General features: G+C 37.1%; 1 long non-coding RNA gene across 1 annotated transcript; it reads right to left on the bottom strand.

Moving 5' to 3' along the window:
- Positions 1-275: 275 nt before the first annotated feature.
- On the bottom strand, positions 276-4,827 carry LOC148183722 (uncharacterized). Its single transcript, XR_015773304.1, has 4 exons — positions 4,726-4,827; positions 3,809-4,000; positions 2,764-2,936; positions 276-614 (listed from the first exon to the last, which is right to left on the bottom strand). It is a non-coding gene; the product is annotated as an uncharacterized LOC148183722 (long non-coding RNA).
- Between the last annotated feature and the right edge of the window lie 347 nt (positions 4,828-5,174).

The raw sequence follows: 5,174 nt of genomic DNA on the forward strand, positions 1-5,174 counted from the left end.
TATATCTCCCTATATTTATATCATTATTATAGATGAATTGAATGAGAACAGACAGCAAAACTGCTTTGAGGCCATTTGGGCACACAATTCTCTTTCTGCAATCTGAACTTTCTTTTGTGCTCTGCCTGAAATTCTGAGTTCCTTATACTACTCTGCCCCAGTCCTTCCCTATCCTCTCAGTGCTGCCCTAAAGTGATGAAAATTATGCAATTTATTGTCAGAAAGAATTGTGTACCTCATAGAAGGCAAATGCTTTTATTCCAGGTATGCTGGGGGAGCAGGGGGAACCCATAAAGGATATAGTCTTCCATTACTGGGTGTAATTTAGACTAAGAATTAAAAACGTAACACCAGGTGAAAAGACAGTACTAATACTGTGGGAAAAACCAGAACCATCTTGCAGTCAGAAAAATTAGAACAGCCTAGGTTACACATTATTGATGCCCATCATTTTTTCAGGGTGTGGAACAACTGGCTTCGTGCTTTCTCTTCAGGGCTTGCAAACATGTCAGGGTCCAGCTGAGAATTTCTGGTGGTCTGAAGCAGTCTCACTGCTAACTGGCATGCAGCTCTCTGTTCCATCATCTCACGAGTGCTTTTCTGCCTGTGCTGTTCTTAAAAATAGACATACATTAAAATATGAAATAAATGATGGTCTATTATAAAAATACTAGTATTAGCTATTTTCCAGCCCGATTTTGATCTTACAGTTCTTGGTTTGCATACAAAAGTGACATCCAATATTCCTTTACCCTAAGGACCATTTTGTGCTGTCAGCTAACAGTGACTTCCAATATAATCTTTCACAACTGATTCCATAATTACAAAGTTTAATGAAATCTGTTTTTCATTAAAACACAGGCAGTGCTTATCCTGTATCCTTTCAGAAACTGAAAATACATTTGAGCTGTATAAAAACTGTGAAATACAGCATTATAATTTTCTACTACATGCAAAAATTTATTTTGCAATGCGATTTCCTTTGCATCCAAAATTATGGATGATGGTAGAGAGGACACTTCTGCAGTTTTTTATTTATTTTTTATATTTTATATTTTTTATTTATTATTTATAAATATATAAAACACAAACCAGGATTTTTTTATGTCATTTTTATCCTTACCTTCCATTTTATGTCTTCCAGAATTAACTTTGCCTGCTTTTGTAAGGGGTACAGATTTGATTTTTATTAAAATAATTTTGGTATATTTTCTCTTTGTGTGTGTGCTTTTGTGTTTCTTTTGGGGGGGGGTTTCTGTTTGTTTTGGGGTTTTTTTTGTTTTCTTGTTTGCTTTGTTTTGCATTTTATTTTTTTTTTGTTAATAAACAGTAAGGTTTGGAGGGTTACAAAATAAAACATCTACTTTGTTTTAATGCCATCTCTGAAATACACCTCAACATCAAGTTACTGCTGGTAACATTGTCAGTGGGTAGAATGAGACACATTAGGGAGTTAAAAGGAAAAAAATGGCACCATGATGTCAACAGCTTTCTCAGCTCCGATTTTTAATTTGGCAGAAAATACAGAGGTTTTGCTAAGCACACTCTCAATTATACCCAGACATCCAGGTGGATATGGATGTCATTTTTCAACTTCTTTGTTGCCAACAGCTGAACATCCAGATCCTCAGGGTAAGAAAGAGATGGAAATACTTTTTCCTGCTCCAACATGATTTTTTAACTTTTTCCTTTGCCTGTACCTCTGGAAAGTCTGTGGCACATTGGGTGGCTCAATATGGCAGGTTTAAAAATGAAAAAGGGCCATGAAAAGCCCTTGGACCCTTTCTTAGAACGTGACTTTGCTCAAGGCAAAGCCAAGACACGAACACCGAGTTCCCAAACGTCTCCTGTTCTCAGAGCTAACTCTCTAAATGTACAATTCTTTGGAGTTAGTGGTGGTGAAGCATCTAATATGGAGCATGTGCTGCCCAAGTTAAACAACCTTATTCTGAAATTCTGATCAAGAAAAGTTTTTAAGTCCTGTTACTTGAAGCTTAAGTGGAATATTTTCTAGTCTTTGGTTGTGAATACCTTACAAAAGTCACGTGTAGCTAATTACCTTTTGATTAAATGTTAATTAAATCAAGGAATCAACATCCAAATCTAGTATTTGGAAACATACGGATTTCTTTAAATCTCTCATTCACTCTTTTCTTTACTGACCCATAATTAATCAATCTGTACAATCTACACTATAATTTAGTCTAAAAGAGAATGAAATCCACTTTTCAGAGAACATTGATGCTTTTGTAGACCCACTCATAAGTGTCTTAGCCTAATATACCATAAAATTCCTCTCCTGGTTTATAGAATCTCGATTCCTTTTTGCTGATCAAAAAGGGCCAACCTGCTGTTGACCAGTCACATCACAGCTTATGGCAGAAACATCTTTAAGTCTCTCCAGAGCATTCATTCCCTTCCCTAAGTGCAGATGAAATGAACTCGAGTAGCTCATGCTCAGAATGACTAACTCATTCAGACAGACATGAATCAAGGAGGTATCAACATCAGTAAGATGTTTTTTCTTTTTTATGAAATGTCACCTAAGTTCTTCATACTACCCAAAACCGCTGTCTCTCTATATAAAATGTGCAATTATTTGGAACAAATTATAGCTCTGCACATCTCTGTATCTCTCTCTTTGAGAGAGACACAAACTCAAGACAAACCTGTCGTCAGAAAAAAATACTGTTAGGTGCCTAATAACTGAAACAGTATCTCGTGTAACTTCTGCCGACTGTAAGTCAGGGTGGAATCCATTACCGTAGTTCTTTTCCTCTGTGTATCCTTTAGGAGGTGTCTAAGTGTAAGCAATTTTCTCCATATTTCCAGCACTGCTTCTCACATGTTGCACTTCAAAATGGTAGTTTTCCAAGCTGGGATATAAAGTGTCTGTATGACAGTTCCAGGACATGTGTAGCAGTCACTGTAAATGCCTAAACAAAGAAACAAGAAAGAAAATTTATTTTGGCAATGATATAGAAACAAATGATAATAGATAAGAAAAATTACATCATCTCACAGATGTCCAGGTTTTCCTCCAAAACACTGAAAAGCTGTCTTTGCATTACTAAAGCAAACAAAAACCCTTAAGAGACATGTTCTACCACAGGCAAGTACATCTTTTCCAACCAGGGATTCTCCTGCTCATTTCTCAGTAGAAGGAAAACAATACCAGAAACAAAAGAAAATCCACAATGCTTACAAAATCTGACTGGTGTGGATTGGAACGATTGTCAAATGGTTGCTTCATTCTCTCAAGGAGTTCTTTATCATAAGTACAAGTGACGGAAAGCATCTGTGCTTTTCAAACCAAAAAAACCCACAAAAATAATCTGAATAAACTCTGAGGAGAAACCTGCACACTCAAAAGGTTTGTAACAGCCACCTGAGGTTGATCACATTCCTAATAATACAGGCAAAACCTGCAATCCATCTAAAATTATCTTCCACTTTTCTAAACAAGTGTCTAACCTCCGTGACCAATTCTGGCAGAAGGTTCTGCATTGGGTTATGGTGCTCCAAAGAGCCAGGGCATGCAGCTGTGCTTCTCTGAGGACAGATGGAGGAGGCTTCCAGACACACAGATGGGGATGTCACTTTCCAATGGCAGATGAAAAACCTTACAGCGGCCTCTGTCAGCAACACAAGTGCTGGTGGAAGAAAATGGACTACAAAGTACCTGATAACATTTTATTTACATAGAATGTTATTCCGGAAGTGAAATCATTTTAACTTCATCATTATTTTTAACCAGAAAAATAAAATGTGCTGCAGAAGATGATTAGTATTGTACACTCCTACTCACCAGTCTGTGCCATAACTTGACAGACAGTCATCTTTTTCAGGGATGTTGATTTCCCACTCATATTTGGCCCTGTAATAACAGCAGAATTGTTTCCCTCTGTCAGGTACGTGTTGTTAGACACAGGTTTTTCCATGGCCATCTTTGCAAGAACGGGGTGCCATCCCTGCTTGATTGCTAAATGATCAGTAAATCCTGAAAAAATTACATGAGAAAAAAAGATCTAAAACACTCAGGAGTTAATGTGGGAACCTTTACATTATTAAACTAGTATGCTTTGAAGTAAAGTGAATTTTTCCAGACCACAGCTCTTGGGAAGAGTTACCAGAAAATTTCAGGTACAGATTCTGATTACCATACAAGCCTTCATGACTTATCACTACAAAAAGAAACCCATAACTAAAACTTTATTTCTAAAGTAACATTCTGTGGCTTTGTTCCCCAGTAAGTAGGGCTGGACCCCAGTAATAAAAATGCAAAGATCTGAAGTATTTTTTATAAAGTACAAGGGTTGTGGACTCCTGTTACTCCTACCTATGCACCCTGTATTTGCACAGTAAACAAGAAAGCAGCATTCCTTTTATTTCTGTTATAGGTTTTGTTTATTTGGCAATATGGCATGCCTACAAAGATCCACTCGATGCTGGAACAACCACTATGGATTTCTGTCAGAACAGCTCTTTTCTGAACCGATTACACGAGGCTCCTCTTCATCTACTGGCATTAATGGAACAGAAAAAAGCATAAACAGAGAATGTCCGTACACTTCAAGCTTTTGAACAGAAAACACTTAAACTGTCTGTTTTGAGAAGAGTGACTGGAAAAGCTTATGGCAGCCAACTAGCAGGATTTAATTTCCATGAAGGGAAGCAGAAAGAACATCAGCATAAAACTGGCAAAGGCAGACCAGAGATAGTCACCTAAAGACCAGTGAGACACAGAAGCAGAAATGGAAGCAGACAAAAACAGCCTGGGTATTCTCCATCACAAAGCTCTGTATCTGGCCCATAACAGAATCAAAGAAGAAACCTACCATAATCTGAAAGAATGCAGGTGTGGGCAAATGAGAGCAGCATAGACACAGTGGCACAGGTGAAAACTGGCTAATTACCTAATTCATTAATTACCCAATTAAGTAATAAGTAACTAATTAGCTGTCCAATTAGTTAACTGTCTAATTTAATTAGTGCTCCAGATGGGAGTAGTGATGGAATGGTGAATCAACTTCATTATTAGTTACTCCCATCTGGAGCACTAACTATGGGCCCTATATACTATATATAAAAAGAAGAAAAAAAATTATGTATCTAGTGCAGTAAAAACTTTCAGGTTTCTGGGGAGTAAATATTTTTCTTTAAATCAATATTTT

This window comes from Pseudopodoces humilis, chromosome 9, assembly GCF_049639895.1.
Source record: "Pseudopodoces humilis isolate 2021_Gansu_Grassland_sample_001 chromosome 9, ASM4963989v1, whole genome shotgun sequence".
Taxonomy (NCBI): domain Eukaryota; kingdom Metazoa; phylum Chordata; class Aves; order Passeriformes; family Paridae; genus Pseudopodoces; species Pseudopodoces humilis.